The sequence below is a fragment of the Osmerus eperlanus genome, chromosome 19 (assembly GCF_963692335.1).
Source record: "Osmerus eperlanus chromosome 19, fOsmEpe2.1, whole genome shotgun sequence".
In the NCBI taxonomy this organism is placed as follows: domain Eukaryota; kingdom Metazoa; phylum Chordata; class Actinopteri; order Osmeriformes; family Osmeridae; genus Osmerus; species Osmerus eperlanus.
Window position 1 is genome coordinate 5,377,385 of NC_085036.1, and position 24,842 is coordinate 5,402,226.

A 24,842-nucleotide genomic window follows, 5' to 3' on the forward strand; every position below is an offset into this window, starting at 1 on the left:
CTTTCACACTATTTGCATTTTGTAGACTGTAAATCTACACCAAAATGCAGGATCTTGGCTTTTTCGTCCTGGCCTGCTTGGTGGCCAGAAGCTGCCAATTGGATTGTGGATCGACCTCAAGACGCCCAGGTATTTACAGCAAATCATTTTGCTTGCCTGCATGCATTTTGGGAGAAATCTAATGTTTCATGCGATGCTGAAATGTTCTGGTGGTTTTGATGGTTCATAAATGCACCAGATGTAATTTTAGTCATAATTTAAATGATTGGAGATTCATGTGAATAGCTTGATGGAAGCTAAACTTACATATTGTGTGTTGTTAAGTATACTACATTTCTTGTACGGTTTCTACACTTCATCATGCCATGTAGAATTTCTCGACACAAACGTGACATGATGCACAACTTGGCTTAGGTTTAGTTAACTGAACTTTCAAATCTGGTAACCCCCCTTTGCACTTGTAGCCTACACTGACATCTCAGTGGAATGCGGGACAGATTATATGGGCCTGTCCATCCTCATCTGCCCTGCTATCTACAACGAGTCTCTGCTCATCCTCAACAACATGTTCAACAACCCAGCTTGCAAAGGAACCATCAGCACAAATGTGACTCCACCTGTCGTGAAGTACAGATTTCCCCTTAACATGACAAACGCTTGTGGTAGTGTCTTCATGGTAAGTGGACAATAAAACACACATTCTATGCATGTTCTGTGCTTGAACAACATTCTGCAGCTCTTTAGTAAATACTAGTGCTGTCAAACGATTAAAATATTTAATCGCGATTAATCTCGCTATTAATCGCACATTTTAATCTATTCTAAATGTCCCTTGATTTCTTTTTGTCCCATATTTCTCATTTGAATGCTCTTATCAACATGGGAAAGTGGATCGGTTTGCTTAGTGCAAATGTTTTTTTAAATTGATAACAATAGGTGCGTTCGACATGAACTGACTTCATGCAGCGCTGCAGCCGGCTGACTTGAAACTGTGAATTCTGGTTAGACTTTTTGTCCGACTTGAGACGGCGCCGAGGCTCGGTCACTGTGACGTAGCCATCAAAGTACCGTGAGATCGATTCGAGAACTGCCGGCTGTGTAGCCGAGCGCATTTTCTCGTGCTAATGACAACACAGCTATTTCATGATTGGCCAGACTCACACACGACAACTTTGACGCGTGTTTTGTAATTATTCTGACACCTTCAGTTTCGCCAATGCTCAAATTCGGACCAAACTTTTTAATTGAATTACAAATGTGTTAAAGAAAGGGTTTTAGTCCGCCTCTTCACTAACGGAAAGACTAAGTTTAATTATAAATAAAGTAAAGTAAGCAAACAGCGCTTGATCGGCCATGACTGACGTCAACGCAGCAAACCACGAGAAGCTGGAATGTCCGACTTCACAGAGCCATTTTCAACTCCTCCCCGACTGCAAGCGGCTACTCTCGCCGGTCGTTTCATGCAGCCGCAGTCCATGTCGAATGCACCTATTGCAATCGCCTGGCTTTGACGAGGGGGCGGAGACTTTACATCAGCTGTGTGCTTGGCCATCAAGTGGTATTTCAGACTGGACGTGCTGCGATGATAGCTAAGTTCACAACGACAAAACACACAGATCACATTAGTCTTGTCAATGGAACCATTTTGTACGGTGGCCCTGAAGTGCAAATCACACCCACTAACATGAGTGCATCCCCCAAATGAAAACACTCCCCCCAAATACGAGTCAACTCCCCCCAAATAGGATGACTTGCTCACCTCCCCCCAATACAAGGACACGCTCCCCCAAATGGGAAACGACATTACATTAACTCAAAAACACATTACATTAACTCAAAACGGAAAGGGTTGGTACTACACTTCGTTGCTGAATGGATGCAGTCAGTGGCACCTTAATGCACGGGCTTACCTGGGCTTAAGCCCGGGGCCTCGACCAATCAGGGGCCTCTTAATAATAATACAAAATAATAATGATGATAAACGTCCGTATTCGCGGTGTCTTTATGCTCTACAGTGGCATCTGGTGGTTGATGTGGTGGTGGAGGGAGGCCCCCACCCCTCCCCCTTATCTAAACAAAATGTAACAAAAAGGGTACAATTTCTGGGGAAATTGTAGGGTGTGCTTGCTTGCGTCGGTTGCAGATGATGTCCATTTAATATGAAACAAGCTGAACCCCCTTTGAGACAAGCTATTCTAACATCGTTGTCACCGGCAGTATTTTTCAGATGGAATCGCGATTCAAACAGTACCATCTGCTAACTGAAAATATGCCCCCAAACGCGACTTTTTGGTCTCCTGCGTGGAGAAGCTGAATTGTGCTACGAGCAAGCTAGCCTACAGTAGCTGCTGTTGCTAGCCAAACTACACTGAGGGGATTGTTTGAATGCGCCGGAAATTAAAAACGTTTCTTTTGACATAAAGTTTAGGCTGTGGCATTGAAGACAGCGACGCACCACACAAGCTTGAGTTTAAATACATTATTTAATGTGACATTACTTACTGTACATGCAAGTCTTGAATTGCTTAAATGTATAATGCTGCTAGTACACCATGGCACGATACGATACTTGCTGTGCAACAGCAATGCACGTTGTATCCATGCGTCGTTGCTGACGTGTGCTGACGTTGTGACGTAGCTAGCACTGAGTTCCCTTCGTTGACACAAGGCACTTTTTGCCACAAAAACTTTCAGCCTAAACCGTGCAACGGAACATAAATAAAAATACAAGCAACTCAATCGCTACCAAGACGAAACTTGTCGGTGTCAAAAGTCGTTGTGTTTTGTCTATTTGCATGTGTTTTCTTAATTTGCAGCGAGTTTGCACATTCGGCCACCGTAGTTTAGGGTGTAAAAGAGTTTAGTGAACTAAATCTCAACAAAGTATAAGATTTTAGTTTGGATCTAATCTGTAACTAAATAAAATCGTAACCCTAACTAAACTACACAGGTGAAATTCTAAGGCTCATCTGTTGTCAAAATTATTTCAATGAGACTTGTGATCATTTGGTACTGCATTATGAGGGGGTAATAGTTTGTCTTTGAAAAGGGAAAACCGTGATACATACTAAAGCATTAAACAATTCATGGAATAATCTGTTTAATGTATCAAAACATAAACTTCATGAAAGACATGACTAGTCACTTTAGGATCTAGATCTGCCATTCCAGATATATTTTGGGGGGATTATCACCCCTTCAGATGAATCATGACATGATGCTTTAGGAGATATGTGTTATACTGCCAAAATCCAGTATTTTGAGTGTACTGATTTGACCCCAATATCAGGCCCTCTCTTTTAAATTTAACAATGTGTACAAAATCAGCTACTGAAAGTTGTTTTATATCTCACTGTTCTCTGTTACTGCTTCCCTTTTCTCAACCCTCAGGTCAGCATCCTCCATTGCTGTGAAAGACAACAATGGAAGTTTCATCAGTACTTTGAACAGGGCTCTCTATGCAGTAAGTCAGTTGTTGTGACTCATGCATCTCTGGTTAATTGGTAGATCTGGGTTGGACAAATAAAATAAATGCGTTTATCAAATCATGTTGATGACAGTGGTTCCATGCTTAGCTGGTTTTCAGACATTTTAGCTGGCACATTTGGACCAGTTATGTCATTTCTCTTCTCTCCTCAGGATTCTAACTATACCTCCCCACTGGTCATTCCCCCTCTGGGCATTGAGCTTACAACTAAGGTCTACGTTCAGGTCCAGGCCATTAACCTGACCGCACAGTAAGACTCTTTTACTATACTTACTATCCAACCGTTTGATTGATAGAATTTTAGCATTTGAAATAGTAATAGACTACTTTACTGCCTATTGCCTCTAATCTCATAAATTATAATCAAGCCTTTCTTTCCCAACAGGTACTATGTGCTCCTTGACAGATGCTATGCCTCCACATCTCCTCATCCTACCAACTCAACTTACTTAAACCTGTTTATCTCGTAGGTCCTCCTCACTCCTTGTGAAACGTTCATTCGGAAAAAAAAGAGCGCAAAAATAATTGTTTAAACTAACTGCTATATAAATTCATTTGAGATAGAAAGTGGTTTAGGCAAGATACAACAGCAAATCTGTATTGAGATTATATCCAGCCAGTTTGAGTAGATGACACAATTCTTAAGAAGTGTCTGTCACTTTGTCTGAAACTGACATTAGTCATTTGGCTATTTTCAAATTCCACAAGGGTATTAAGATAGACGCAGAACTAAGCAAGTGTTATTGAGATTATTAGCATTATTTGAACATTTACCATGGAAAGTGTGAATATATTCCATCATCCGACTGGCTACAGGGTTGTGCATACATTTCTTATTCCTGCACACTTTCAAAGAACAGTAACTGTGGATTCTGGTATATGTCACATAGTTCATGTAGGATCTGAAAACCTCTATAAAGGTTCACTGTCTGTAACTGTACCCAGGTAGGTGTCCAGACCTGTGTTCAAAAGGTCCATTCACTTTCATCTAGCTGACAAGCTTTGTTTCAGTTCGTCTCAAGACAATAGGATGGAATTTCCTTTTCAGTCAAGCTGAAAAGCTCCATCAAAATTCAAAGGGTGGCGCTGTCGACGGGTCGCTCAGTTTCTGGTGGGTAGAGAGTGGATGGGTGGCTGTTGAAGGAGTGGAAGGAGGTATGAGAGTAAAGTGGGAGAAAGGCTTTGAACCTGCCAGCAGGAGTGCACCACTGCCAAAAAGTGGCCGGCCTCACACTTAACTCAGAGAGGGAGAGAGGGAGAAAGAAACAGAGACAGATAGAGAGAAAGAAATATATGTAGAGCTGAGCTATAACAACGTTTCTGGGGGATTTTTTAAGATTAAAGTAACTCTAAAGTTAACTGTATAATTACTGGTTATATCTCTAGTGAAAATTATAACAATAGAAAAATATACACTGCATGATACATGATAAAGATCTAGGAATCAAACATGAAACATACAGAACAACCCAAGTAATAAGCAGGTGTTTCATCTGTGGTACTTGATTTATTAATCCAAACTAGTCTTTTAGTAACCCAAAATTAACAGTAGCAGAATCATAGAACATATATAGATAACATTTGTCAACTTTGTTTTGGTGTTCGGATTCAGATTCTTCACAGGCTGGGTCAACTTGTTAGCACGTAGAGCAAAGTGAAGCATTTTCTTTTAACCGTTGGGCTGTCTCAGACCCCCCACATTGCGAAGGTTAAAAGAAAATTATTTTTATTTGTTTTTGTATTGGGTAAAATTGGGTAAACACAATGATGGTTCGTTATGAACCTTTGGGTCATGTGACCCGAAGGCAGCACGAGGGTTAAACGGATAAATCATGTGGATGGGAGTTAGATAAACAACCAGTAGAGGGCAGTCCAATTATTCCATTCAGAGAACATCCAGGGCTAGGTCAATACTATTGTGGCATTTCCCAAACATTTACAAATAGGCCTACTGGTATTTAAAAACAGATGTTTGTTTTCACCAGTTAAACCAAGCATTAAACCATGTCTTACCAAAGCCTTGTCATGCAAGATTTTGAGTTTTGACTTTCAAAAGAAGTGTTTTAATCTACAACAAAAAAAAGAATACAAAAAGAATCATGTTGATAAGTACCAGCTGAATTTGCGTCAATGGTCTGTATTCATAAGATTCAATCGTGTGTGACCGCCATTGACCCTGCATTCCCTATCCATTGATGTTTCACCTCTGCTGAATGCCACTGAGTAGCATTCCATCTTGAGCCCGGACAGCGTAAGTGTAGCCCCTCTGCGAAAGTTATCTTCTATCTTCTTTTTCTCCCCTGTCTGAGGCAGAGATCTCTGACCTCATTCTCTCTCATCGCCCCACCTCCTGTCCCCTTGATCCTATCCCCTCCCCTCTCTTTCAAACCATCTCCGCCTCCATCATAACTTTTCTTCTCCATGTCCTAAACTCCTCTCTTACCTCTGGCACCTTCCCCTCTGCCTTCAAACAGGCTAGAGTTACCCCTCTACTCAAAAAACCCTCCCTTAACCCTGCCGTCCTCCAGAACTACAGACCGGTATCACTGTTACCCTTCCTTTCAAAAACAATTGAACGTGCTGTATCTAACCAACTGTCTAACTTTCTCTCTCAGAACAACCTGCTTGACCCCAACCAATCGGGCTTCAAGACTGGCCACTCCACAGAGACTGCCCTCCTTTCAGTCACCACTGCCCTCCAGTCTGCCAGAGCAGCTTCCAGGTCATCCGTCATCATTCTGCTGGACCTTTCTGCAGCGTTTGATACGGTTAACCACCAGATCCTGCTCGCCAGACTTTCTGAGATGGGCATCACTGGCACTGCACTCCAGTGGATCTCATCCTACCTGTCGGGAAGATCCTACCAGGTTTCCTGGGGAGGCAAACTGTCAGGCCCTCACCAGCTCTCCACTGGTGTCCCACAGGGCTCCGTCCTTGGACCCCTCCTCTTCTCTCTATACACCACCTCACTTGGACCAATCATCACCTCCCATGGCTTCTCCTACCACTGCTACACTGACGACACGCAGCTGTACCTGTCGTTCCCCCCGACCGATCCGGGGATCTCAGCTAGGATTGAGGCCTGCCTCACAGACATCTCCGCCTGGATGACCGAGCACCACCTCCAGCTGAACCTCGCCAAAACAGAACTTCTCATCATCCTGGCTAAACCCTCCATCTCCCACGATCTCTCAATCACCCTGGGATCTGCGACGGTGACCCCTTCATCCTCTGCCAGGAACCTTGGGGTTACCATGGACGACGAGCTCTCCCTCACGGCCCACATTGCTGCGGTCTCCCGGTCGTGTAGATTCACCCTCTACAACATCCGGAAGATCAGGAGATACCCGTCTGAGCACTCCACCCAGCTGCTAGTCCAAGCACTTGTCCTCTCCAAGTTGGACTATTGCAACTCGCTGGTCTCCCAGCATGTGCAACCCGCCCTCTTCAGAGGATTCAGAACGCAGCGGCCCGCCTGGTCTACAATCTACCCAGACACTCCCATGTTACCCCGCTCCTCATCTCTCTCCACTGGCTACCTATCATGGCCCGTATCAGATTCAAGACCCTGGTATTGACCTTCCGAGCAGTGAACGGGACTGCACCCGTCTACATCAAGTCTCTCCTGCAGCCTTACACCCCCACCCGTCACCTACGGTCTTCTTCAGACAACCGCCTGGTGGTCCCACCGCTCAAGACCGCCCGGTCCCAACACAAGCTCTTCTCCTGTCTGGCCCCCCAGTGGTGGAATCAACTCCCCACCTCCATCAGAGACACTGACTGTCTCTCCACCTTCAAGAAAAGGCTCAAGACGCACTTGTTCCGGGAGTACAACGGTACTTAGGAATGGTTCGCTTGACCCGATGTTAGTTTCCTCAAGGATCACAATGACTCTTGCTCAGAGACTTGTTGCTCTTGTGGTTAGTGGTAACTGATTTAAATTTTTTGTACTCGCTGTGATATATTGTTTTTATTATTGTTGCTTGTTTTTTTCCACAGGTACACTTGCACGTATAGCGGTTCATGTTGTTTAATTGTAACTTGTTTAACTACATGCTCTTATGGTTCTTCCCTTTGGCACTTACTTTGGTTGTTCACAATGTGTGCTTCATGTTTTGGCTACTCGCAATGTTTTGTGGCTATCTTGTTGTTATGATCAGTGACCTATGCACTTTGTAAAGCTCTCTCTTGGAAGTCGCTTTGGATAAAAGCGTCTGCTAAATGAATAAATGTAAATGTCTGCTAAATGAATAAATGTAAATGTGTAGTCTCAACCAGGGCCAGGTTAAGGTCATCTGGGGCCCGGGGCAGATGCCTCCCCGAGGCCCCCCCCCCCCCCCCATTGAAAATAGAAGGAGCGTCAAGGCCATTTCTAGGAGGCCTATCTAAAGGCGTAAACAAAAGCTATCTAGACTAGCATGCAGCATCTTCTTTCTGTGCTTGCAAAGCTATGTTGATTGGTATCCCCCGACGTTTCTTGTGAGAGTAAAACCCCCCATATTGTGATACTTTTTAACTGCCCTGATTCCTGTATTCTTGGTCCAGTCCTCTAAGATGCTCAACTTGAGACAGACAACTGCACCTTATAGTTCTATAATAAATACAGTGATTTTGTCTTGAACTGGTACTTGGTGATTCACTTCATTGACTTGGTACTTTCAAAGCAATTGGTTACTATCTAATATGTCTTCAGTATTAACCCAGACTGCAGACAAACTTTAAGTTTGTCTGCAGTTGTAATTCAATGGTATAGAATCATGTGTTGAAGCTTAATATTATGAGCAATATCAATAGGCTAGTGACAAATAAACTTTTGTATCATGTTCTAACAGTCTGCTGGTTTCTGTTAGTGTAGCGTCCACACAAAAAATGGAAACCACTGATGGTCTGAAGATGTTTAATTTGCTGTCTTGCACTTCTACACCAGTGCTTAACAGAGAAGTGTAGTCAGAAGGCAAAATTATTAATTAAAACTCCCATTAGCAAGGCTACATTCATTAGTAACTCATTAGCACCACCAAGTTAGCAAACACATCAAATAAACTCAATACAATTACATTACACTGTTGCCACATGTTGGGAAATAACCAAATACAAGCAATATAAAAAATGTAATGAAGGCAAACTTTACAAGCATGAAACACTATTGTGGTCACCTACGTAGTCCTAGGTTATGGTTCAGTGAAAGGATGGCTTCTTCAGTAGGCTATAATTGTTAAATCCTACTTGAGAAAGGATACAGTTCACAGCTGTATGAGTCAATAGGAAATTACCATTACCTGAATGACTTGTAGTGATCGGGAGGTTATGCCTGTTCTGATGATGGCATAAACCATGTTAGATTGTTGGCTCTATGTGCATTGTTTGATTCTCCTTTCCCTGTCTGTTTCTGTCTTTGTTTCTGTTGCAGGATGGCAGGCAGCGTTAAATCAACACTGTTAAAATTAACACTTTTTCGGGGTTTATATAGGTCCACACTAAATAGAGTTAAACCAACACTTTAAATAGTGTTACTTTTTTTACACTTGCTTAGTGTAAAAACAACACTGTAAGTGTTCACCGTTAACACCATTAGTGTTTTACCCCCTCATTTAAACCAAGTTAGTGTTGAAATTACACTAGGTGTGTCAGTATCTCAACACCAAGAGATTTATTTCCGCACTTATAGTGCTCATACAAACCCTGATTAAGGTAATTAAGTGTAATTGGTATTTTGACTAAAAATACATGTGTGCAATGTGCATTCAATTAAATAAGTCAAAACGCTGTATCAGTTTGAAATTTTATTTTCAACAACACAGTTGAAACAATTACACCAACACAAAGGAAGGTACAATATACTCCCCATCATCTGACCCATATGTACACTGCAGATCAAAAGATGTAGAACTTCAAGCTGTTGGCTTTTACAAGTTCACCCAACTCACAGTATCTCTCTACTAGATGTCCTCTTCCACATTGGTGTCGGTGTCATCAAAGACTTGAAGAGCTGCAGTTCTGGCTAAGCCAAATTTGCCCTTAACTGAAAAGTAATTTTAACAGCATAAAAAAAATATAAATAAGTTTTGTTAGTCACCATGCACTAAGAATAAACAATAGCCTACTTTTGTTAATGGCACTTGTTAATGTTCATAAAAAAAGTAAACTTTTCTAATACATTATAAAAATCAAAAGTTGTAGGCCTATCTGTTAACATAAATGCACTATGAACTTAAAAAAAGGTTATATTTTTCTTAACTAATACAAAAGTTAGTTAATGGTAAAGAAACACATGAAATTCCATGCTTTTTGGCGTAAACGTCATACCCAAATTAAAAGTGGTACAGCTCCCATATACTTTGACACTCTGGGGTGTTCCTGACATCATTGGAAAGGTAACATTCTAAAATGTTTTCACAAAAGTGTCAGGGTGACTCTAGGACTTACTGACAGAGAAACAGAGGCTAGAATGGCTAGAATAACTTTATAACAGTTGTATGCCTGCTATAAACCATATTATGCTTTGTGAGTGGGCTTAGTTTAATCATGAGTGTCTGAGCTTTCATTTGATGTGTGGCATGAGCATATATTTAGAAGATTTAATGCTTTAAAGTTAAAAAAACGTTTATAAGTGGAGGTAAAAATCAACGTTACAGGGGACAAAGTGTGCCGTACACAGTACAGTGATTTTTAATGTTTCAACAAATTAGACCATATTGTAAAGTGTTAACATACACAAGCCCTGTGTACTTGAGTTGGCTTATACTTCAAGCATATTTCTATATGATTAAGTACATTTCTAAGCTTCTTACCTTCATTGAGAAAATCTTGGAACTTAGAATCGCTGAGATATTTCACAAATTTCTTTACACCTTGATACTGAACTTTAACCAGCATGATGAAAGCTGTTGGTCAAGAAAAAAAAAACTGATTATGACGTTAATATTAAAGAAGTTCCCGCGAGCACCCCACAAATGTTACATTAAAGTGAAATTAGAGCAAATTAATTCGTATCTACTATCATGTAATTGTAGTAGCCTATAACGTTCAGTTATACTAAAATATTGTATTGAATACGCCTTATTTTAGCAGCACAAACAACGTGAGCCCCGAGAAGGGGATGTGGATGCTGTTATTTGCCTCATTAACCTGTTCATTAATTAGCGTCACACATGTGATCGTTCGAAAGCGGGCCCCAGAGTACCGTCACACGTGTGATTCTGAACATTCCAACCGACTATTTTCCGATAGACAAAAACTATATGACAAACGCTATATTATGGCTTTAAAATTTACAATTAGGAGGCTAACAAGTAGCACTAGCAGGTAGTAGCATAGCTACGAGTATTATGCTAGGTTGCTAGGTAACGGAAGAAGCTAACTAAAGCTAGCTAGCTTCCGTTTTGCAAAAATAACTCTGGTGGAAGCGTCGGAAATATTTAGAACTCACTCGTTAAGAGGTTAAACAGTTAACATTAAGCTAAATCACAGACTTTATCCTGTTATCTATCACAGATTCAAAGATATAAGAAAACTTAAGTTCAAAACAGCTAACTAAAATAAACCATGCAACTCTTACCTCAGTTTGCCAGCGAACTGGCAAAACGGCCTCGAGATCCTATAGATGGTCTGTCGTCGTACATGAAAGGAAATAAAGTTAGCATTCGGACAATGTAGAGAAACGTACTACTAACGCTAATATTATTCTGAATTGTGAGAAACGTAAATGAAACATGAAAATTGGTAAAAACTTAAGTGGTTATCAAATATTATACCTGTTTGAACTGTCCTCTCCTCGTGGTCGCGTCCGCCATTAATCAAAAAGGAAACGATGTGCAAGAACCGGAAATCAGATCAACTCATCACCAGTGTCAATTATGTCAACTCGCTGTAATTACGCTGACTCCGACCACTGATTCACTCTGTAAGTGTTGATGCCATTCAAATCAACACCAGAATCAACACTTTTTAACTCTGAAAAATTAACACCATAAAAACAACTAAACTACACTGGATATTTTTCTGTGTAGAGGAGCTGTGATTGCTGCAAGGGTACCTGTGATCTGTGCCTCGGTTCTTAATAAGCTGTGCCCTAACAAGCTGGGTCTCTTACTAGCAGGAACATCATCACTGTTTGCTTTATAGTTTGTAATGATCCTCTACACACTCTACACTTGCACTGATCCCACATCCACTCCCTACACTACTAATTTACATGACCCTCACATCCAACCGTTTCTTTGTAAGCACTTTTTATTGAATAAATACACTGTTATCCTTATTTCTGTGGCTTGTCACTTCCTGAAGTGTATCCATCTTCATATGAACCAGGTTATGACAGCTTTACACAAGTACTGGTTGGCTACACCTCATGCCGGGCTTATACAGATGTGTGTATTGGCACTTTGAAAGGTTTGAATTATTATATCCACATATCAATGTATATTTGTTCAATCCACTGCAACAATAGGACAAAGGAACACCAACAAAATGTGAATAGCCTACAAACAATGAGCATCCCAGGCGATTCTAGGTTTTAAAACTGGGGGTGCAAAAACATGCTCGAAATTAATACTAGATCTTAAAATGTATAATTAATCATTAGAGTACAACAAACCATGATAGAACATTTAACTCTGACATCACTTTAACGTGTTCTAATAACATTTCTTTGTATTTTTACATTAATTTGAAAATGTAATGTTTTCATCCCAACAGTAGAGGGTGCAAAAGCACTCCCTGCACCTGCGGTAAAATCCACTATGCTACAGGCTGTGCACAGTTGGCTACTATAGTTCTCAATAAAGACATTTTAACTTATGAAACATGTAGCCTAATACACGACTTGATTTCACTCAATAAGTTTTGAAAAAACAAGTCAGTGACGGCGGCGACGTAGCTACTTAGTAGGTGTGTTGTTTGGCGACGACGTGTGTCTCACACGGCTTAATGGCGACGTACTTATCTCTAGTGATTAGGGATGCGTATTGATAAGATTTTAACGATTCCGACTCCTTATCAATTCCTGCTTATCGATTCGATTCCTTATCGATTCTCTTATCGATGTTCCCCGCAGCCAACTAGGTCTGTGCGTCCTGCACCCCCCCACACACACACTCGTTCTAAACGAATTTCTCAAACTGGCTTTGACTGGCTCTGAAATTAGCTAATACCTACCACCTCTAGGCCTCTTCAGGCCTCTGTTTTCAAAACAAAATCTAGTCGGAGATAGAAACTTTCAGTTTCCTTGTGTTCAAGCTTCTATTACTCAACACCAGTAGGACTTACATGGGTCCTAACAACAGGGGAAATAACTTCAGTGTCACCTTTCAAAAGAGACCATTTACATGCATGTACTCCAAATGGTTCAACAACAGCTTTCAATGTACTTTGGGTATGTTGTTTAGGCGTTTTCAGGCACATTTAACAGGACTATTAAAAGGTTAAACAATTAAAATGCTAAGTTTAATAATGGATTAAAAATCGATATGCTCAGTTTAATAATGCGACACGCGAACGTTTGCTGATAACACTCGCCGCCCCAATAACGTGAAATGATCAGTAAGATCAATATTAATGGGAGACAAATGCCGGAGCTAAAATGTATGCTTCAAACGACGGGACAGAAGATAACTAGATCGACTACACACAATAAAGGCAAATTGCTTCACACAGTAACAAGTGGTTGTAATCACTTTTGAGCAGTTTAGCTCTATCTTAGATAGTTAGAGATGAAGCGCGAACGTTAGCTGCGCTGCTGCATGCATCGAACACATTACGTTCCACTTCATTCCATGCTGTGTGTTCAAATGCTTCTTCAAATTTGTATTATTTCCTCCCTTCGACGAAATAGACTTTTTACACGCGTTACAGGCGTTGTTTTTTGTCATTTTGTCGTGTGAAATACAACCAAACTTTAGAACGCTTCTTCCTAGTTGCCATGTTTGCTGCAGTCTGTCTTCGCGCATGCGTGCGCAAACTTTTATAGTTTATTCAGACAGACATTCGCGTGTCCCATTATTAAACTGAGCATATCGATTTTTAATCCATTATTAAACTTAGCATTTTAATTGTTTAATGGCACAGAGAATCGTTAACAGAATCGTTAAGGAATTTTGCTAACGATTCCAAGGAATCGATTCACTGGGAACCGGTTCTAAACAAGAACCGGTTCTTGATACCCATCCCTACTAGTGATGTGTCGTTCGTGAACGATTCGTTCATTTTGAACGAATCCTTACAAGGACTCGGGAGTAACGAGTCCTCTCAAAGAGTGATTAGTTCATTTTCTCGTGGCCGCGCATCGGGACTGTTGCATAGGCTCGTCCAAGTAAACATAAATGATTCGTTCATTTCCCGACTCGGTCTTCGGGTACGAGTATTTGGATCATTTTTCACGTGACCTGCATAGGCTCTGTAGTGGTAGCTAGAGGAAACGAACGATTCGTTCATTTCCCGACACGGTCTTTCTACGAGTCTTTGGATCATTTTTCACGTGACCTGCATAGGCTCTGTAGTGGTAGCTAGAGGAAACGAACGATTCGTTCATTTCCCGACTCGGTCTTTCTACGAGTCTTTGGATAATTTTTCACGTGACCTGCATAGGGTCTGTACTGGAGGAAACGAACGATTCGTTCATTTCCCGACTCGGTCTTTCTACAAGTCTTTGGATCCTTTTTTCACGTGACCTGCATTGTATTTTTTAGTAGAGGAAACAGTTTCCTCATTCCCTTTCGCGTGGCTGCTGTTTTAGTAAGACGTGAATGATATTCGCTCCAGTCATCATACTGACTGGTTTTGTTATTTTCACTTTACATTTACACTTACAGTTTAGTGCAGTGTAATTGTTTGCCGTGATAATGAAATGCTAGTGTGATAATAAATGACCAAATCATACAAACTGTCATGATACATTATTTTAATGCAGGAATTTCTTTTAAAATAGTATCTGCTGGTGCACATGTCATGCACTAACCTACATGAGAATATGATACGTGTTTGCAGTGGACGGATAGCCCCCCCCCCCCCCCCCCCCGTTGAAATGAACGAATGACTCGAAAAAATATTCGTTCATTTTACTGAACGAGATTCAAAGAACCGAATCAGTAAAATGATCGAACTTCCCATCACTACTTATCTCAGACGTACTTAGTAGGCGTACGTTTTTTTAATACTTTCGAACATGCGTCGTCGCGACGTCGCCGCAGGTAGACTTTCCTTACATGCCGTCTCGTTTGCAGTCCCATTAGTCCCATTCAAAAATCCACACGGTCAGGCGGCGACGTATGGCTGCTCCTTATCCTTGTCCTGGTAAGCCTAGGAATGTCCCTTTCCGCCCCCTATACACGTCATACAATGTTTACAAAACTAGCGTCGCCGCTACGTCGCCGCTATCAAAGTTCCCTCAGAGCCTGTTTAATGCCTATATTAGACAATGGCTGTTTATCAATCTGAAGAACGCTGAGAACGCAAGTACATTCTTTTGAAGAACGTTCTTGCAAGCGTCCTTGCGAGAATGGTCTTGCAAGTAAAGAATATATTGTGCTTATTAAAGTTATGCATTGTGCTTATTAAAGTTATGAACTTAGAAGTGTGCTCAGGCTTAAACATTGGGTCTCACACTGAGTGTGGGAAGCAGGCTGTTCTTTGTGTCTCTATCTCTTCATTTTCAGAAACAACCTTGAAACTGGGTGGAGATGGCACCCGAGCAGGTGGGACGCGTAGGCAAGAACAACTCCCTGATGCACGAGAGAACAAGCTCAACCCTTTTTAGATACTTGTGTTTTCAATTGCATTGTATATGATATGCTGGTGCAGGGAAAGATAGCCAGTTGGACTTCGTGAACCAGCCCAAACTCTGTTGCGGGTAGGGAAACGTAGACAACCCCAGAGCTCTGTACTTGTTGATTTCCAACTGCTGCATTAAAGCTGATATTATCGGACCTCTGCGACTCCAGACCACTCTTTCTGGAACACAGATTTGTGTCATTGAATACCATCATTACATATTGGAATAGACATAAAGATTTTGAATCCTTCACAAGTCCGCAAGGACTTCTGGGAAATCAGAAGCGTTCTCGCTGGTCAAATCACCATCCGATGCATCCTCGATAAAAGGGGCGGATCAGGAACATTTCCGGGTATTTTTGGCGTTCTTGGTGACTTGTGTTCTTTGGATTGGAACTGTACTTGGGCAATGAAAGATGACGTCAAATGAGTTCGCAAGAACACAAGAACGGAAAAAAACGTGGATTGATAAACAGCCATTCTCTGGTTCCCTTACTACGTCGCCGCCATCACCCCCATTGGGAACCAATGATAAAAAGGCTGAGACGACACGCGCATTGTGGGCAAAGCATACAGTGTATGCTGTTCGGGCGTGCGAGAGCACTTGTCACCCCCCATAGGTTGCTAGCTTTGTTAACATCGCATGGCACTAATCACCCCCCATATGTTTATACCAGGGGTGGGGAACCTTTTTTTCTGCCAAGGGCCATTTGGATATTTATAAAATCATTTGGGGGCCGTACAGAATTATCAACATAAAAATGTGCCTGCTATATTTGGTCAAACATTTAATTAACTCACCCCTAATGTGATGGCTGGAACTGCTTCTCTTTGGTGAGGTTTGTGATGTTAGCTGGCACGGATGCAACCTGCTTTGACTAGGGGTGCATCGAACATTTCTTGGGGGGTATCATGATTACGGTAAGGGATCGTATTATTTTTTATATTGCTACCATTTTTGAGACTGCTTATCGATCTGAGTGTTAATCAGGCGCGGAGCCAGACGTTGTAAACATTCGGGGTTTAGCCCAAACCAACAACGTATTCTGGGGTTGATTTGTTAGAAAGGAATTCCACACTTAATGCGAGCGCGCAGAGCGCCCGAGCGAAATGTTTTGGTACATTGGTATGCAACGCTGCGCGCCTCCACGGTCCTCTTCCACATATTAAAATAGTGCTGCTGCCAACGAATAATGCACCTAATAATATGGTTCCTGCAGTGCCATGGCGGGCCGGACCAAATGATTTCGCCGGACGTTCCCCACCCCTGGTTTATACTGTAATGAAATGATGTTGTGTTGGTAATGGTTTGACGTGATTATTGTAGGGGGGGAGGGATCTAAGGGAAGAGCTGGGGGTGTTAATTAATGAGCGACACCTGGTCAGTGATAATCAGCGAGTGAACAGGGATAAAGGACCAGGACAGCGACAGGTGAGCGGTCTGGGAAGCGGCACTAGATTGCTCTCGTCGAGCTGCACTCAAGGAGACAGGGTGGGTGCCGTTCGCACGCTGTTTAGAGCTGCTGGCGGTGAAGATAGGCTAGTGGGGTGACTGGTAGCTAAGGCGGGGAAAATAGGAGTGCATTGGCTGCTTCTCAGCTAGAGATTTACCGCTGACGTCACTCGCGGGGACCTACGAGCGCTGGATCGGTGGCTGCGGTCTCTCCCCTTACCGGCCAGTGCCCGAACTCAGACCCCGGGGGAGAGTCTTGTCACTCGGGCGAGTTACGTTTTTAACCCTTACTTCTGTGTGTGTGTGTTTTTAACCGAACGGCAGTACCAGTTTATGATCCGGGGTGGGAGGGTGAACGAGGGACGGTGGCTTCAGTTGTAGCCCGGCTGGCGTCTTGTGTGCCTATTGCAGTGCCGTGAGAGTGTGTGCGGTGCCCTACGGGGGTGGTGTGTGGAACCTTTATTGGTTGCGGTGGTTTGCAGTGTTGTGTGACCTGCCTGAGTTCAACGGGGCCTTGGGGGTAGTCGGTTAGTTGGGTGGCATATCGAAGCTTTCTGGGGCCTTTAGTAGTCTGTCCTTATCCGTCATAATTGGTAGTAGCCGCATGAATTTAAATACTTGTGTAAACCCTAAATAAAGACTGAACCTTTTCCAAAGTCCGTGGTGCAGCTTCGTTTTGTATGCATTCTCCTTGCCGAAATGATCTGGCTACATTCTAGGTTTATTACACTGGTGGCAGCGGTGGGATTCTCTGAATTTCCATAATTGAATTGACCTAGACACTGTTGTAAAAATGTCAGTCGGGGAAGAGAATGCGCAAAATAAGGAGCCTAGAGCTACTGCTAGGCCAGTGTTCATGCCAGAGACATTTACTGGCGTAGGCCGTGAGTGGTCTGACTGGTCAGAACAGTTAGATCTGCGGCAGATGTCAATAATTGGGATGAGCCCTTGAAGTAAAAATGTATGTCTCTGCTACTTTCTGGGCGTGCCAGAGACATTTATAGTGGTTTGCCTAGTGATGCCAAAGAGAACTATGCATTGTTGAAAGCAGCTATGGCGAGATGCTTTGAGCCCTGTGACAGTAATGACTGGAGTAGGGCTAGCTTCACGGCCTGACGCCGTATGCATAACGAGACAGCTAGAGAATTTGGCAATGCTCTACGGCGTCTTGCCACTAAAGCTTACCCCACAGCCGATAACCATACCCAGGATATGTTGGCGAGAGATCAGTTCCTTACCCATTTTGCTACTGGTGACTTTCGTATTAGCCTGCGCAGTGCAAAACCTACAACGTTAGAAAATGCTATTGATCTTGCCTCTGAAATGGAGCTCTTAGGAATCTGGAGCAAACCCATCTGATGCCCGATGCTAAAGTTAGGGGAGTGGCGGAGCACAAACCGAAAAATGAGGAACAAATGGAAGTGCTGCTAGGGGTGGTGGAACAATTGAGGCAGGAAGTAAAACATCTTCGTACAGCAGTGACTAATCTCCAACAGTCTAGTAAAAATTCCACTTCAACTATGTTTTCTAGGGAGTCAGGACGCGATTCCCGGAACAATGTTGAACCACAAGGTCCCTTTACTCAAGCAAGGGGGGCGGGGGATGGCTGTTGGGAGAGTGGGTGTACCAGACACATAAAACGAAACTGCCCATATTTGCAGGGAAACGACAGGGGGCAGGTATCGTAGGCCCACTGCCTGCCCCCAGGCACATCAGTACATATGCGGCCTCTGCAAGCGACAATGGTGGCTCCGGATACATCACAGCGAGAATAGGTGCGTCAGACTCCCTTCTTTTGGTAGATAGTGGAGCTACATTATCCGTCATCCCAAAACAACTTTGGCTCAAAATCACTAAGGGGGGTCAGAACTGTCTGGACATCATGGCGATGTTGCTGCGGCTAATGGGGGGAGGATGAGGATCTTGGGGAAATGGCAAACAGTCTGCCAGTTTGATTCATTGGCATTAGTTGCTGAGTTTTTGGTGGCTGATGTGCCTTCCGAGGATATTCTCTTGGGTTTTGACTTTTTGAGTAAATATGGGATGATAGTGGATTTTGGTAAAAATTATTGCCGAATAATGGGTAAAATGTTGCCCCTGATCGTCCCGGCAGATATGGATAAGCCCCGGACCGTGATCATCCCCGAGGACACAGTAATTCCTCCACGTAGTGAGACAATCATTGCGGGCAAGGTGGATAAATCCTTCGGGCCCAGCTGTGAGGGTATGTTGGAACCATCGGACACATTCTCAAACCAATGTGACGTAATGGTAGCTCGGGTGGTCTGTAGAGTGGAAATGGGGAGGCTGCCAATTAGAGTGATTAATGTAACCAAGGATGCCATTACATTGAAGGGGGGTATGAGGGTGGGCACTTTGCATACTGACATCGAGGTGGGCTGTAAGGGGGAACATTTAGGTATGGGAGAGGATGAGGATTGCTCAAATGAGCCATGGACTGTGGACAAGCTCATAACGCATTTTGGGTTGCACCAGAAAAGTTTAGCTCCATCTGACTTAACAGATATCCGTGACTTGTTACAGAGGAATATGCCTGTGTTTAGTGAGGGGGAGGGTGACTTGGGGAGGACTCACCTTACGCTACACCAGATTGATACAGGGGATGCAAAGCCTGTGAAGTTGCCGCCCCGTCGTGTTCACATCCATCTACAGCAAGAGGTGGCTGACCATTTAAAACAAATGTTGGCAAATGACATTATTCAGCCCTCTCATAGTCCGTGGGCCGCACCAGTGGTTCTGGTATGCAAGCGCGGGGGCGGCCTCCGGTTTTGTGTTGATTATCGCAAACTAAATGATTTGACCTGGAAGGATGCGTATCCATTGCCACGTATTGACGATGCCCTTGACAGTTTGAATAAAGCGTGCTGGTTCTCTACACTTGATTTAGCCAGTGGTTACTGGCAAGTAGAGATGGATCCGAAAGATAAACCGCAGACCGCATTTACCACCCAGCAAGGTTTGTTTGAATTTAATGTCCTCAGTTTTGGCCTTTGTAATAGTCCTAGTACATTTCAGCGACTAATGGATCTGGTGCTGGCAGACCTTCAGTGGACCACCTGTCTGGTGTACCTGGACGATATTATTATTTTTGGGCGTACATTTCAGGAGCACTTAGGCCGCCTGGACGTGGTTTTAACCAAGCTACGCCAGGCTAACCTTAAAGTTAAGCCCACCAAGTGTAAATTGTTTGCAAGTCAGGTACAGTACTTGGGGCATATAATTTCATCCAAGGGTGTGAAAGCAGATCCGGAAAAAGTAGAGGCGGTGCGTCAGTGGCCGGTGCCGAAAAATCAGACAGAGGTGAGGAGCTTTGTGGGCTTGGCCTCTTATTATAGGAGGTTCGTGAAGGGGTTTGCGGAGATTGCTCGCCCTCTGCACCAGCTCACTGAGAAAGGCAGGCGTTTTAAATGGACAGAGGTGTGCCAAACAGCCTTTGAACAACTGAAACTGAGTTTGATGTCAGCCCCGGTTCTCGCATACCCAGATCCCTCCAAAACATTTGTTCTGGATACTGATGCTAGCGATGCAGGTATTGGGGCTGTGTTGTCACAAGAAGAGGGGGGGTTTGAACATGTGATTGAATACGCCAGTAGGGCTCTAACAAAACAGGAGAGAAAATATGCAACAACAAAGAAGAAGTTGTTGAGTATGGTTACTTTCATCAAGCACTTTAAACACTATTTGCTGGGTAAGGAGTTTGTCCTGCGGACAGATCATAAGTCCTTGAGGTGGCTGCATAATTTCCAAGGGCTGGAGGGACAATTAGCCAGGTGGGTGGAGCAGCTTGCTAGCTTCCAGTATAAAATTGTACACCGTCCTGGACGAGGGCATACCAATGCGGATGCCCTCTCTAGGCTGCCTGCTTACCTGTCAACTTCAGTGGTCTCTCAGCCAGTCGTACAGACACAAGGGGGGCCAGTGATAGCGGCGGTACAAAACATAACTCCTAATGCAAACACGGGGTGGGAAGGGGATGAATTGGGTCAGGCTCAGAGAGAGGATGCCGAGCTACAGAAGATCATTGCTGTAAAGTCTGAGGGAACAAATTGTTTGCAACCACCGGCTGATCTGCAGAAGTATGCACCTGTGTGGGCTCAGATACAAATGCAGGGACCCCGATTGGTGAGGTTTCCCCCATCAAATTCAGATGCCGCAAACCAGGTCCAGATTGTTATTCCCAGCCCTATGGTGCCAAAAGTCTTAAAACAGTTGCATAACGATGCTACTGGTGGGCACCTGGGAATACAAAAATTACAAGCAAAAGTAAAGGACCGTTTCTATTGGCCGGGTTGGTTTGGGGATGTGAAACAGTGGTGTCGGGAGTGTAGGGACTGGGGGTCACGAAAAGCTGCGGGAAAACAGTGGCGTGCACCGCTTCAAGCGGTGGTAACGTCTAGGCCGTATGAGCGTGTAGCATTGGACATCTTAGGACCCCTCCCTGGAACCCCCAGAGAAAACAAATACATTGTAGTTATTGGGGACTACTTCTCAAAATGGACTGAGGCGTTTCCTATTCCTAATCAGGAAGCTGAAACGGTGGCGAAATTGTTGGTCGAACAGTGGGTGTGCCGCTTTGGAGCCCCCCGCACCATTCATACTGATCAGGGCCGTAACCTAGATTCGGCCGTAACCGAATCTAGGTTGTTTAAAGAAGTGTGCCTGTTGCTGAGCATTCATAAGACCAGGACTTCACCTTATCACCCTCAATCGGACGGAATGATTGAGAGGTTTAACAGAACACTGGGGTCAATGTTGTCTCTCTTTGTAGATAATAACCAATCTAACTGGGATATCCTGTTGCCTTATGTGATGATGGCTTATAGGAGCAGCGTTCACTCGAGTACAGGGTTTACACCATACAAAGTTGTTTTTGGGAAAGAGATAGTCCTGCCGGTGGACGTTATGCTTGACCTTGGCAATGGGGAAAAATGCTCTTCGGCGTCAGAATATGTGGTTAGATTGTTGGGGACACTGTCTACAGTGGTAGATGCGGTAAAAACCCATCAGTTAAGAGCCTCCAGGAAGCAGAAGGAAGATTATGATTTTAGAGCACAGTTCCAGTATTATTCCGAAGGGGAATTGGTATGGGTCGGTGGGACAGATAGGAAAAAGGGGCTTTGTCCAAAATTACAACGAAGGTTTAAAGGTCCTTATAAGATCATGGAAAGGATAACGGAGGTTCTGTATAGACTAACGCCAGTGGAGGGGGGGGCAGAAACGGTGGTGCACTTCAACAGACTCAAACCATGTCTTTCTTCTGTGACAGAGGCTACCAACCAAGGGTGTGCAGCGAGACCACTGACAGCTGCCATAACACCTAATGAGACCTGTCCGCGATCTGCATCCTCTACGACTGGTCGAGAGGGCGAGCTGGTAGTGCCAGGAGCCAGAGCCGGGGTGCCCCCAGCCAGACCTACAGAGGGGTCAAGCAGTGGTGCGGGAAGCTGCGCTGTCTCAGTTGAATTACAACGGCAAGGGGACCGGCACGCTTAAGCTACACAGGACCAAGGTGATCAAGAACCTTTACACACAGGGACCATGCAGACACCCACGACTAACCAGACTGCGACGGAGGAGACACGCCAAGGCGTACCTCTACTCGAAGCGACACGCCATGTGCGACCAAGGAGGCCGCCAGGATGGTCTCAGGACTATGAGATGTTTTGATTGAGACTCGAGGGCGAGTCTGCTTTATGGACGGGGGGAGTGTAATGAAATTATGTTGTGTTGGTAATGGTTTGACGTGATTATTGTAGGGGGGGAGGGATCTAAGGGAAGAGCTGGGGGTGTTAATTAATGAGCGACACCTGGTCAGTGATAATCAGCGAGTGAACAGGGATAAAGGACCAGGACAGCGACAGGTGAGCGGTCTGGGAAGCGGCGCTAGATTGCTCACGTCGAGCTGCACTCAAGGAGATGGGGTGGGTGCCGTTCGCACGCTGTTTAGAGCTGCCGGCGGTGAAGATGCTAGCTAGGCTAGTGGGGTGACTGGTAGCTAAGGCGGGGGAAATAGGAGTGCATTGGCTGCTTCTCAGCTAGAGGTTTCCCGCTGACGTCACTCGCGCTGGATCGTGGCTGCGGTCTCTCCCCTTACCGGCCAGTGCCCGAACTCAGACCCCGGGGGAGAGTCTTGTCACTCGGGCGAGTTACGTTTTTAACCCTTACTTCTGTGTGTGTGTGTTTTTAACCGAACGGCAGTACCAGTTTATGATCCGGGGTGGGAGGGTGAACGAGGGACGGTGGCTTCAGTTGTAGCCCGGCTGGCGTCTTGTGTGCCTATTGCAGTGCCGTGAGAGTGTGTGCGGTGCCCTACGGGGGTGGTGTGTGGAACCTTATTGGTTGCGGTGGTTTGCAGTGTTGTGTGACCTGCCTGAGTTCAACGGGGCCTTGGGGGTAGTCGGTTAGTTGGGTGGCATAGGGTTAATAAAGTTTATGGTTTTTACACTTACATCCATCACCTGGTGGAGATCTGGTTACATCTTTTTTGCTGCAAGGCTTTCACGGTGGAGAAAACAGTGTGTCCGTTTAGCTTCTGGTGCACGATCAAGTATCTGTCTAATGACACCATGATGCTTGCCAGTCATTGATGCTGCACCATCACTGCACACCCCGACACAGTTCTGCCAGTCCAGGCCGTTCTCAGTGAAGTAGTTATCCATGCAGCGGAAACATTCTTGAGCCGTAGTTCGTGTTGGTAGCTCTCCACAAAACAGTATGTCTTCGTGCAAACTACTGTCCCAGCGATAGCGAACAAAAACTAGCAGCAGTGCAGCATTTGTGACATCTGTGGACTCGTCTAATTGCAAAGAAAAAAAAGGGCTACTTTTTATTCTTTCTGTAAGTTGATGCTGTATGTCTGAGGCCATCTCCGCGATACGGTGACTCACAGTGTCGTTTGAGAGTGGGATGGTCAGCAGCTTTTTTGCAGCGGCCTCTCCGATTAGCTCACGGCACATATCAACAGCGGCAGGCAGAATCAACTCCTCCGCTATGGTGAATGCTTTCTTACTCTGTGCCACACGTCTGGCTACGAGGTAGCTGGCTTTCAATGCACATTTAGAGTTGCTTGTCAGTGACACGACAGACCTTTTCTGCATCTGCAGCCCACTTTTCTTCCTTTTAAAATATTCCACAGGCTTTCCCACGAGCATCGGGTGCTTGGTCTCTAGATGCCGCTGTAGTTTTGAGGGCTTCGTTGGACAACATTAGCCCACACTCCACACACTGGGCTTTTGGCACTGCCTCTGTTCCTCCATTTACGAAACCGTATTTAATGAAGTCGAGATTGTATTTCCGCAAAAACTTTGTCTTTTGGGTGGGGGAGTCGGCAGGACGTTCGTCTTCATTTTTTCTTTTTAAAAACTTCTCAATTTCTTCTCTGTGTATTGGCGCTTATTAAACAACTGATTGCTTTACCGCCTCCACATGGTCGAAAACTGCACGCAGTCTCGCGGCCCTTGCGGCCCACAGGTGCAAAACTGAAAGTTTTTTGCGGCCCTCTAGGGGGCGCTGGCGGCCCAAGTTTGGTTAAGAATCACTGCCTTAAACACTTTCAAACTTTCTCCTTTGTTGTTCGCGTGGAAGTACACAGAGCAGCGCGCAGCTAAACTGTTTGAGATCCTGGGCCAGAACACCAGAGGGCTGGTCTGTATGTAAATTCTGGGGCGTGACAAAGGGGATGCTATATTTGTGATGTCACAAATACAGCTTTTTCAAAACCGATCGTTTTACAGCTGAAGTTTCAAGTTGTGAGATTTAGATAGGAAAGAGGTGTCAATGGACTTTGAGGTTCACTGAATGTCCATTTTACCCACCGAACTGTCGTTATTCAACTATGACGAGGTAAAATCGGTTTTGCAATCAATGACCCCTTTAATGAATTCTGCAATATGAGTAGGCTAAATGCTTGAAAATATTACTAGAAGGGAAAAACTGGGACAGACCGACCTGCAGCCGACGCAAGCAAGCACACCCTACAATTTCCGAATTTGAGGAAATTGTATCCTCTCTAGTTGTGTTAGTCTAAACAAATTCCAACGCTTCACTGCATGTCCTTGGGTCCTCTGAGCAATACATCTATCATATTTCAACTTTGTACAGTGCCTGGTTTGCGAG